General features: G+C 37.6%; 1 long non-coding RNA gene across 1 annotated transcript in view; it reads right to left on the reverse strand.

Moving 5' to 3' along the window:
• Nucleotides 1-2,216: 2,216 nt before the first annotated feature.
• The window catches only part of LOC115291765, a 597,304-nt gene continuing 587,186 nt past the window's right edge, over nt 2,217-12,334 (reverse strand). The window contains exon 8 of the long non-coding RNA XR_003908662.1: nt 2,217-2,256. This is a non-coding gene — a long non-coding RNA (uncharacterized LOC115291765). The remainder of the gene's footprint in view (nt 2,257-12,334) is intronic.

A 12,334-nucleotide genomic window follows, 5' to 3' on the forward strand; every position in this document is an offset into this window, starting at 1 on the left:
CTTGTTAGCAGAGAATGTCACTGAGGTAGTGAATTTGCAGCCTTTTCAACACTGAGTTTTCAGTACTAGAAGGTTTTGTTCTGAGAATGAGTCTGAGGCTGAATCATGGAGAGGGCTAATTTATAATAATGTGGTTTCTCCAACAGGCTAAGTCTGTGCTATCTGCTTCAAGGCAGCGTGGCAGGTTATGGCGGGCTCCTCTTTGTTTCTGCTAAAGAGTAATGGAATGGAAAACTCTTGGGGGGAACATCTGGAAGCTATTCGGTTCCCATTGAAATCTGTGTCAAATCAAGATTGGGACTTTGGACTAAATGCAGTGCCAGGGAGAGAAGGCAGAATTCTGCACCTGTCCTGAGAAGGCCATTGAAGAGGCTCTAGGAGCTAGAAGTGCTGGGGAGAAAATGTTCTGATCTGTTCCCAAGGAACTTTTCTTTTCCCTTTGATAGGTATCTGGGGCACCATCCCTGGAGCCATCAGCTGTGTCTGGGGGGCACTTGAGGACAGAAGGGCTGTCACAGGCCTTGTCACCCTTGAAAGAAAAGCAGCCACAGGATTTGGAATAACCCAAGCAAGCATGAAGCCTGGCCCAGGGGTGGGACACGGTTAGCGGGTACAGGAGCGGGCTATCAGCCCATTACAGGTCATTCTCCCAGCTTTATCTCTGGTTAAAAACTAGGATCTCTCTAGAAGCTGCCTGATTAATGGTTGAGGTAGCATAGAATCAGTTTCACATTTTCCTATGAGCCAGAAACAGCCTTTCAATTATGTTTTTATCTCAGAGGTCTCCCCCTCGATTTCTAATCTGTGACACAGGTCTCCAGTCCCCTGTACGGCTTGTGTCTGAGGCTTGCCCTACAGTGCTGACGTCATAATAGCTGAGCCGTGCGGGCAGGAGTGCACTGTGCTGACTCATCCCTGGTGATGTGAGGATTAATGCCTTGTCTAACACGGAGCTATTATGTGAACTGTTTTTACACAAAAGAACTGTAACAAAAATGATTTGCCAGTCAGAGGACTAGAAATATGCAGTGCTAGGTAACTAAAGGAGGGATATGGAAACATAAAGTGGTATCCAGAAGCATGTACATTCACACCCTCTAAAGCACTGACAGACCCGCTCTATCAACACAGAGAATAAGGAATAACAAGACCTGTCAGGGGCAGGGAGGATCCACGCCTGCTGCATGAATGCATTACACACAGCACCCATTGTCCTTGGGGAGTTTAACTAGCTGCCACTTTGGACTTTAGCCTTAGTGTCCGTCCTGGGGGCAATTCTGCTCCCTTAAGTGTATTTATAACAAGCCTCTAGGAACGTTAGTGGAAACCACACACGTGCAAGAGAGCCATGGGAACTCCCCTTCTGTGCAAACGATGACCACCAAGAAATACCTTGGAGAAGTCAGTGAGGGAAGACAGAATGCTGTGAGTCAGGGACAATGTTCAGCAGAGAGGGAGAAGCAGCTGGGAAGATCTGACGCTTATTTATCACATAAGGTGACTGCTACCACCTGTAGCATGTCTTGGGCGGTATCTCACGCAGTGAGTGACTATGATTATTTGGGTTTGCTGTTGCAGAATCTCTTCCAAGTAGCCCAAGGTAAAAACTTATCCAACACATTCAGTGATTTGGGCTTTAATAAATATTCTCTCTTTTCATCTGAAATCAGGTTTTCTCTCTCGTTTTTTTCTCCTCTTTCAAATGGCTCCCCCTCTTTTTTGGAAAAGAATGGTAACTTCTATAAACCTCCCAGCAGATGTAATCCTGGATTCACTCTTGTATTTCTTAGTAAAAGGGTATGGAATTTTGTTCATAAATAAAGCTGTGATCTAGAAATTAAAATTGAAGACTATTGGGCGTAGACATGGGTGTATAGCTGATGAACAATAATTGCCAACTGACTGACAGTGGAGCAAAAGCCCAACTCTATAAGCTATGGTTTAGAGGAGCAGTGACTTCTGCAAACAGCAGCTGCGGCGGAGTAAAAGGCAGTCTTTATGTAAATCCAATGCTGGGGACCCTGGGCTTTTCAGCTCCCTCACGGATGGCAATCACTACCACCACCAACAGCATCAGTTCCAAACCCCAAGGAAGCTAATACATAGCGAAGAAATGCCGGGAACCACAACAAAGTCAACCAGAAACCATGCCACTAAAGATCCAAATTTCCCAAACATGACACTTTTTGCAAAAGTAAAAAACCACTTTTACTTACATAAAGAAAAGTGGCAGGCCACAGACTGATGGTCAAGGAACTGAAAAACAAAAACATGGAATTACAAATAAATCCAGTGAGGTGAAGGAGAATTAATCTAGGTTTTAGCCAGAACTAGTTGCTCCTAAGGGCGAATAGTAGGAGACTATTTTATTACCTGGAATCCCCCCCCTCAAAAAAAAAAAAAAAGCCCCATACAGTATTCCAAAGGTGTGACCTCCTGTGATATGACCAACACAGCACTCCCAGTGTGACGAGTGCCAATCTCTTCTTTGCCAACTTCATTCTGATCCGAATCATTTGGGTATTTTTCTAGAACTGTGCTGTCCAGAACAGGAGCCACTACCTACACTTATCTGTTTGAATTAGTTAAAATTTAATAAGAAACTAAATGATTTGTTCCTTGGTCACACTAGCCACATTTCAAGTGCTCAACAGCTACTTGTTGCTGGTGGCTGGCTGCCTTCTAGGTAGAACATTTCTATCACTCCTTAAATATCTACTGGGGAGTACTGATGAGAATAGGTAAAGGCTGTCCTGCATAGCACAGGGCAAAATTTTAGCTAATTTTAACAAAGATGAATAAAACTGATAAATGTTGGCTCCTTTAAGGGTAAATACAGTATGTTTGATGCTCACAAGGCCCTCTGGACAAATTCAACATGTACATGAATCGTTGGCCTTCAGCTGAGGACTGGGTGTAATGTTGCCTTGTGTTGGCTTGGTGCCCACCAAGGACCATATACTGCCTCGTCTGCCTCTTCTCTTCAGCCTAGGGATGTCCCTGCTGACAAAATGATTTTAAATGAAAGCATCTGTCTCCCAAAACACGTCTCTCAGGATGAAAACCTCAGGTTTGCAGGGAGTTGATCTTAACTGTTTCTCCATCTGTATTTCAAGTTAGATTATTCTCCTTTGTAATCTTCAACTCACAAGCCAAATGAGCTATGATGGGACTGGCCTGCTCACACTACTGTTTTGACAGCTTCTCTTATGGAAAAATAAAACTGAAATAACATAAGATCCATGAGAAATTAATAAACCAAACAGGGATACTGAGAAAGCAAAGCAGGTCTCTGTACCCGCACCCCACTCAAATATATCAAGGATTTAATATATGCTGATTGAATTCTTGCCTCTTTGACACCATGATTTTAACCACTTATATATAAGGCCTCTAGAAATATGCAAAACAAATTATACTAAAAGAGATCAAGTACAGAGATCTGATTATATAGTTTAGGATAGAATAAGGCTAAAAGCAAAAAAACCCCTGTCAATTAAAGAGATTTCACTTATCAACAAGTTTTCTAGACAAGTGCACTATCTAGAGATCCCTCCAAAGAAAAAGTTTCCTCTAGATGGCTGAGGTAAAACCCTGTCCATGCACATATAAGTGTGAAGGATGGTGTTCTCCTCCTTGAATAAGAAGAGTTAAGATGAAAATCTGCAGCCTAGATCATAATGTATGCTAACATGAGAGAGGCTGGGGGTCTCTAATGCTTTCAAATTATTTCACAAAATTGATGAGTTTAATGAAAACTTTAAGCAAGATAATTAGATTATGTATGATTCATTGGAAGTACATACAAATTTGAAATATATATAAAGATTGACTAGTCTTCAAAGACTTTAAAGTTCTAAGTTTCGTTACATTCTAGTCCCTTCTATAAGCCCACATCCTAGACCAGGGAACCAGTCTGTTTTTTAAATATGCTTGCTTGCTTGCTTCCTTCCTACCCTTCTCTCTCCCCCCTTTCATCCTCCCTTTCTCCCATCCTTTCTTCTTTCCTTCAGCCTCCCTCCCTCCTTCCTTTCTTTCTTCCTTCCCTTCCAACATTTTTGAGTGTGCTTTTTCCCCTAGCCTTTGAGGAAAAGGAGAAAAATGATTAGTGGTTATCTATGAAATATGCTCACTTATCATTTCTCTGTTGCACATTTAAACCCAATAATTCTCAATAATACATTATGCTTTTTATAAACTACACTTAGCATTTATATTCTTATATCTAAGCACATAGCTTTCTTTTTCAAATTCCAAGGAGAATTTATTCATAAAAGTTAATCAGTCAAAATTAAATTTTTGATGATCAAAAGAGATCAATGTAAACTGTACCCAGATTGACTAATACATCCAAGGTCTGGAATGAAGAAGAAATATCTTTCCTGGATGTCAAGTGACACACAGGCTGTCAATGACAGGAATCCAAGATGGAGAGAAAAATCACAGTGTGTATGTCACAGTCTAAGACAAAGTAAAGCCAAGTTAAATTGAAGATTTTATTGGATATAATTGTTGTCTTTATATATTAATGAAAAACAATAATACCTATCCCAAATTTAATATTAAGGCTAAAAATTTAATCTCAGAGTTCTTATATAATTTATAAATGTTCATAAACGTCAAAAGGCCCCTACTTCTTGATTGAATTACAATCTGCAATTTTGAGAGTATGTATTAATCTACATAGGTTTATTTCTGTTCAGTTTAAATTGTTATTTTATTGATATGTGCCCTTTCTAAGTGATATTTACCTTATATGTCTGTAAGTTGTTTTCATCTGAAATGCAAAGACCTGTCTATAGTAGTTTTGCATATGATGAAAAACATTTACATTAAGCATGCTAGGCTCAAAGCATAAATATCTAGCAAAGAATATATATAATTGTAAAGCCCAAATGAATCAGGACCTTAAAACATGGTGGGGGAAGCAAGAGTAGACGGGGGAAAAGGGGTGTTTTGTGGTGAACTCTGATTGTGTTTTATGATACCCTAGTAGACATTATTCTATAGTGTCAATCTCCAAGGAACTAAATGTATTTATTAATTAAATGGATTGTTAATAAAGATTAATCAATTCTGATTTCAGTTTACATTATGTCATGTTCAAGGGCAATGGTTTCCAACATTTCAAGGTGATATGGAGCCCAGTGAGAATCCTCTCCCAAAGACACTCTTAAGAAACACCAAGTTTCAAAAATCTTCCAGACCCCATGAAGGTCATTCACGAATTCCAGGTTCCTCACCCTTGGCCTAGGTGGGAAGGGGAGAAAATGCTCATGCAATCCCACTGCTCATCACCTCTAGGAAGCTTAACAAGTCACTCTAAGCCAAAGCCAGAAGCAAACAAAATGTATAGAAAGTAGTGCTCTGCACACGTGTGTGTGGATAGAGACACACAGACTCCTCTAAAGGCCTCTTGGACTCTGACTTCCACAGTTCTTTACAATTTCCATAGAGGCTTGGGAACAGTGAGATAGAGGAGTAGTGAGCAGAGACATAAGAATTACTATTTACTCGGCACCTTCTGTGCCTACTTAGCAGGCTCCTGCTAAGTAAATACTTCTCAAATTTGAATGTAGGCATATCCAGGGATGTGGAGCAGTATAACGGGGGCCCACCCAGCCACGGCATAAGTAATAAAGACATGACTGTCTTTCTGGAGGGCCAGTTGTCCTTGTGGCTAAGCAATTTAAGCTCTTATTTGTACATATATTCATTTCTTGGATGTTACAGAAGAAATAAAGCAACTATTGTTCTGGTCCTCATGGAGCTTCTAGTTTAGTGAAACAAACAAGAACATAATGAGTAGAATGTAAAAATTTGTATGTATTTGTAGGATGAACCCTGAGCTGTCACGGAAAAGTCTCACAAATGAGTGGCAGATTGTTTCAGGCCCAGCACCCTGAGTACTGGATCACTCACTCTAACCTGAGGATCACCTCCGTGGAAGAGTTTGAAAGGCAGCATTAGCAGTATATCATTTAATTGTGACAAGAAGAGTAAATACCATTACTTTCCAATTTACTCTAGAAAAAAGGGAGATTTGAGAAATTAGGAAACTTACCCTAAATCCCACAGCCGCTGGGATCTGAATAAGTCTGCACCATTCCAAAGTCTACATATTTTTAACCACTAAATTACACTACATCTAGGTATTTACCATTTTATGTTTCCCCTTGAAATCTGGGCTCATTCAGGATTTTGTAGGCTAGTTTAAGCTTCTCCTTTGGAAGGAGACAGGTTTGGCTTGATTTGTATTCTAAATATTTCACAGTGGTAAGGGAAAGCTATTATTATACCCATTTTATGGTGCGGAAGCTGAGCCACTTGCCAGCTGAGGTATCTGGCTGGGTTAAAAACGGAATCGGGTTGTCAGTCTTTCATTCCTCTTGACTGACTGAAGCCGAGGCAGCGGTCCTGTCCGAGGGCTTTTTTGCACATAGGATTCACACCAGCTGAGAAAGAGTGACAGAAACTATGCAAAGGGAAAATAATAGTGCAACACAAAAATGGAAAATAAGTAATCATAACTCACTCACAAAAAATGGTTACTTTTAGTGCTGTGAATAGAAAAGAGAGAGCTTATTCATCACAAATGAATCAGAAAATTAGAATGTGTCACAGCATTGATGACAGAACTCAGGAATTCAGATGAACTGAAGTTCAACACTTAGCCTTCTATAAGAAGAGGGTAAATGGTGTGACAACAGGGCAGAGATGACCTCTTACATGTGCCTTTAATCTTTCTAGTTTTTTTCCTCTTAAACCTTCTCTCTATCTCTCTAGAAGTTAGGTGGGTTTATTTCTTTGTTTTCTATGGGTACAGATAACATTTTAACATCCCTTTCATGTTCTTGAAGTATTGTGTTAATTAATTCTTATGTGGGAGTCATTCCAAATAGTAGGATGAAGATTTTTACCTTATTGATTTTCCTAATACCTCTCTGGTTTCCGTGTTTTCAAAGGCTGAGGCACTATTGGATTTTTAGATTCATACGTCTCTCAGAATAAGTGCTAGCTTCATAGGTTCCTGTCAATTGATATTCCATCTTCTCTATGGATACATGATTTCCTTTATCTGACAGATTCAAGAAATTTTATGCTAGATTTAATGACATTTCATGCACCCTGAATTTGGAGGTTTTTAATTCTCTATTTTCTATCTGGCAAAGGTTTACAAGTTAAAGTCAGAGGGAAGGGTTATTCAGAGTGCACACAGAGCATGTGCAATCCCCCACTGGGTACTTGGGGGTTTCCCGAAGACAAATCTCTTCAAGTATTTTCATTCCTTTCGGTCAGTCCTAAGAAGACTATAAATGTCACAAATGGCCATTCATAGCTTAGGGTTTGCTGATTTTCAAGACCATTCATTTTTTGGACCCATCTTCATTAGAATGATAAGGAAATCACAACAATGCCTTACCTTTCCTCAATATGCTATATTAACTCTGAATGAGTTACTATAACTCTGAATGAATCATGTCTACCTTAAAAAATTTAGGTGATGAAATATTAATCAATAAAAAGAGAGGATTTAAAAACTGAGGTTCAGTTCTTAGGTCTAGGACTGTTTCTAGGGCTGAGACATTGCTAAGATATAATTCGACATTCCACCCCACCCCGTACAAATCCTCCTGAGTCTTCCTGAGTTTTACAGGCATAGGGACCTGAAAGACAAAAATGAATTAAAAGCCAGGGAGCCAGATAGGGTGCAGGGCAGGGCAAGATGGAGTCTCGAGGACTGAATTTGTTTAATACAATTAGAATGATTTCTTACAGCTCCTAAAATAGACTGAACTGTCATTATGACAGTCAAGAACTCACTACAATCTGATACCAAACAACTTTCCTTCTATATCTCAAACTCCTGAAGTTGTAGCTTCATGGGTTCCAAACGGATTGATATACCAGGACCTTTTACTATATATAGTACACTGATATTCCTTAGGGGATGGTAGAAAGGTCTGGCATTGTTATCATGTGGTGCAATCAGTTAGAAATACTTGGTTAATGTTGCTCACAGACCACCATTAACACCATTTGGCACAAAAAGGTTGTGCCTAATACAGGGGAAACTCGTCTTGAGACTCCTCAGTGTGTAAACACAGAAATACAGAAAGTAACATGTTAGTGGTACAGAGGGCTTTGGAATAAATATGGGCACAGCAGGAGAAAGAAACATCCAGATCAGTGTGAACAGAAGGCTGTCTTTACTCAAATGGTTTCCTCAAATTTTTTTTTTTAATTCAAAGGGAAAAATCATGACATAAAATTTATACCAAAAGATATAAATCAAGCAGGTACTTATACCCAATGATCTGTTAGATACTAAACCAAGAAGACAGCATGCATACAGTAAGCATTTTAAAGACTTAGAAAGAGCTTTCCACAATATAGACTAAAAAATGTTACTTTTGTCCTTGTCACCATCAACTATTTGCTTAAGGGAATCCAAGATCTTTCACAATCTGGCCCCAATCTACCTCTCCTGTTTTTTGTTTGTTGTTTCTGTTTTTATTTCCCTGATTGCTGCTTCCTTATATACTGAGACAGGCTATTGGCTCCTCCATGAACATGCCTAGGACATCTTTGTGTTTGGGTCTTTGCTAATAGTTCACACTTGAATATCTCAAGCCTAGCATAGTGTCCTAAACACAGCACGACACTCCAAGATTTGTTCAAGAAATGCTGTCTATTTTAGGAGACAAAGATGATAGAAAAAAGTTGCTAAATCAGTAAATAAATAGCACAGACAGGGGTCAAGGAAAAGTTAATTTTAGTGTGCTTTAGGAGTGGGGGCAAGATAAGCTTTAAGATTAGGAAAACTGATGCTCTTTATTCTTGGGTCTAGCCAATGCTATGAGTCAGTTACTTTTTTGGGAACAAGTTTCAACCTCAAGGTTAAATGAACACAAATGCTCTGTCCATCAGCATATAATGAAAAAGCTGTGGCTATTTCCACATCACCACAGTGAAATTAAAATATGCAGTGTCTTTTTCAGAGGCATCATATATGACAGAACTTTTTAAAATAGTCCCCTTTGCCACTCTTATACAGAAAGAGCTATAAAAACAAAAATGAATGTTTAAAAAAAACATTGGGATAATTTTGCTTCAGAAAGAAAATGCTGAGGTATATCTTCATGGCTTTCTGACTATAAGAGTTGTTATAAAGAAGATAATGATCGACACTTTTGTCCTAGGGTGATATTAAACCGTCCAGTGAAGAATTTAAGACTTAAAGATGAACATCCTAAAGGTGCAAGTGGTAAATAATCAAATAGACTGCTAAGAGCAGTTACAAAATTTCTATCTTCATGGCTATTTAAAAATAGGAAAGATCTTCATCTATTTTGGACGGAATAAATGCAGCTTTGCCTCCAGTCAGGAGATGGATTCAATAACTTCTCTCATCATGTTTAGCTCTATGTGACTACAAAATCCTATAACATGTTGGTCCTAAAAATTGTACAGAATCACAACACAGTCGAGTAAAATACATTATACAGTTGAAAAGGATTAGGTAATAAAAAAATCTGCAAATTACTAAATTCAAAATAGTACATACAATGCTTACCTCTCAATTCAATTTGCCAAGTGTATATGTCACAAATAGAATTGAGGAAAAATGTACTTGAACCTACTATAGTTTAAACATAATGATTAGCTAGATTAAAACATTCTAACAATTAATTCTTTCATGTCTAAGAAATTTAGCTGAATATTTCATAAACCTGGTATGAATATGCATATAAACTCAATCTCCAATTAAAAAAAAGTTAGAAAAGATCAGAAAATAATATAAGAACTCACTATTTTTATTCCCAGGACTATCTTCAAAAACATCAGGAGAACCAGTGAACAAGTCCTTTTAAATGACCAAAATGGGCCCATATGATTAAGAATGTAAATCTAATAACCGACTTAAGGAAAGCTCTCACAGGGGTGGCAAGTTACTGGCTTTCTTGTCTATTTACCTTGCAGTTTTGGAGCTCAGCAGAAGTGTCCATTACATACAGCACACAGGGTTAGATGAACAGTTCCAATGACCTTGTCTGAACTAAATTCATTTAAAGCAGTTTGCTACATTTCTTAAATAGAAGATGAGCCTATTCTATCTATGGCCCACATTTGGACTGCATCACTGAACTATTGCCCAACTCTTATAAGCAAAGCACTAACATGTACCAATCAACAGGCAGCCCATAGCAGAGGCATCAGGAAGGTCAAAATACACACACATAAGAAATTGGCAGTACATTATAGAAGAAAGCTATTTCTAAAGATGAACTTTGGCTACTAAAGCCTTTGAGTGTTATTCAACCTTTGTTAGGAAAAAAAAATCAGTCCCAATGTAACTTGTAATAATCCAGTTAAAAACATTGAGAGAAAGAAATATAGTTTTATTTTGCAACACATTATTTTTAAAAGAACATGAATCAAAGAGATAGGCTATGCCAATTTCTTCACAGCTGAATTGTTATAGGATACTGCTCTAGTTTTTACTAATGACTTCTTGAGTTTGGTTATGCTGTGATTAGGATTTGAAAGGATAGAGGTCTAAGACCTTTCAAAAGAAACTTTTTTTTTTTTTTTTGGTTTGGTATCACTACAGAAAAAAAGCATTAAGCTTACTTTGAAAACCTAACTAGAATGATGGTCACTGCATGTAGTCATTGCTTATGCTGTTTCAAATGAGGGGAATGAATTGGAAAGCAAAGGTGTCAAGCTAACCACCAACTTGAAATTTGAAAAGTTATAATACAATAAGCAACAACATCAGTTGTTAGATTTAATAAAACTTACACCAAAACTTGTGGATGCAGCAAAAGCGGTTCTAAGAGAAAAGTTCATAGTAATAAATGCCTACCTAAGAAATAAGGAAAAAAATCTCAAATAAATAAGAAAAAAATCTCATATAAGTGACCTAATAAAAGCAACTAAGAAAAAAGTTCATAGCAATAAATGCCTGCCTAAAGAAATAAGAAAAAAACACTCAAATAAGAAAAGTCTCAAATAAATGACCTAACTTTACACCTTAAGGAACTAGAAAAAGAACAAACAAAGCCCAAAATTAGTAGAAGAAAGGAAATAACAAAGATCAAAGCAGAAAGAAATGAAATAGAGACAAAAAGAGGAAAGATCAATAAAACCAAGGGCTGGTTCTTCAAAAAGATAAACAAAATTGACAATGTTTAGCTAGATTCAGCAAGAAAAAAAAGAGAAAGGGTTCAGATAAATAAAATCAGAAAGGAGACAGGAGGCATTAAAACTGATACCACAGAAATACAAAGGATCTAAGTGACTACAATGAACAATTATATGTCAACAAATTAGACAACCTAGAAAAAATGGATAAATCCAGGACATGAAACCTAAATCATGAAGAAATAGAAGGTCTGAGCAGACCAATTACTAATAGGGAGATTGAATCATTAATTTAAGAACTCCCTACAAACAAAAGACCAGACAGCTTCACTGGTGAATTCTACCAAGCAATCAAAGAAAATAGAAGAGGAGGGAACACTTGCCAACTCATTTTATGAGACCAGCATTATTCAGATACCAAAACCAGACAAATATCTCACAAGAAATGAAAATTACAGGCCAATATCCCTGAAGAACATAGACACAAAATTTTCCTCAACAAAATATTAGCAAACCTAATTCCATAATACCTTAAAAGGTTCACATACCATAACCAGGTAGATTTATTTCAGGGATACAAGGATGGGTCAACATATGCAAATCAGTTTGATACACCATATTAAAAAATGAAGGATAAAAATTATATGATCATCTCAATAGATGCAGCTGAAAGCTTTTCCTTTAGGATCAGGAACAAAACAAGGATGTCCATTTGTGCCACTTTTATCCAACATGGTATTGGAAATCCTAGACAGAGCAATTAGTCAAGAAAAAGAAATAGAAAGCATTTCTGTTGGAGAGGAAGAAGAAAAACCGTCACTGTTTGCCAATGACAAGATATTATATATAGAAAATCCTATTGGTGCCTGGGGGGCTCAGTCAGTTAAGCATCCAACTGTTGATTTTGGCTCAGGTCATGATCTCACAGTTTGTGAGTTTATGCTCCATGTTAGGCTCTGTGCTGACAGCATAGAGCCTACTTGGAATTTCTCTCCTTCTCTATCTGCCTCTCCTCTGCTTGTGCACTCTCTCTCTCTCAAAAATAAATAAACAAACATAAAATAAAAAAGAAAATCCTAAAGACTCTACCAAAAAACCCTACAAATCTGTTAGAACTAATAATAAATTCAGTAAAACTGCAGGATGCAAAATCTATACACAGAAATCAGTTGCATTTTTATACACT

The sequence above is a fragment of the Suricata suricatta genome, chromosome 5 (assembly GCF_006229205.1).
Source record: "Suricata suricatta isolate VVHF042 chromosome 5, meerkat_22Aug2017_6uvM2_HiC, whole genome shotgun sequence".
NCBI classification, from domain to species: domain Eukaryota; kingdom Metazoa; phylum Chordata; class Mammalia; order Carnivora; family Herpestidae; genus Suricata; species Suricata suricatta.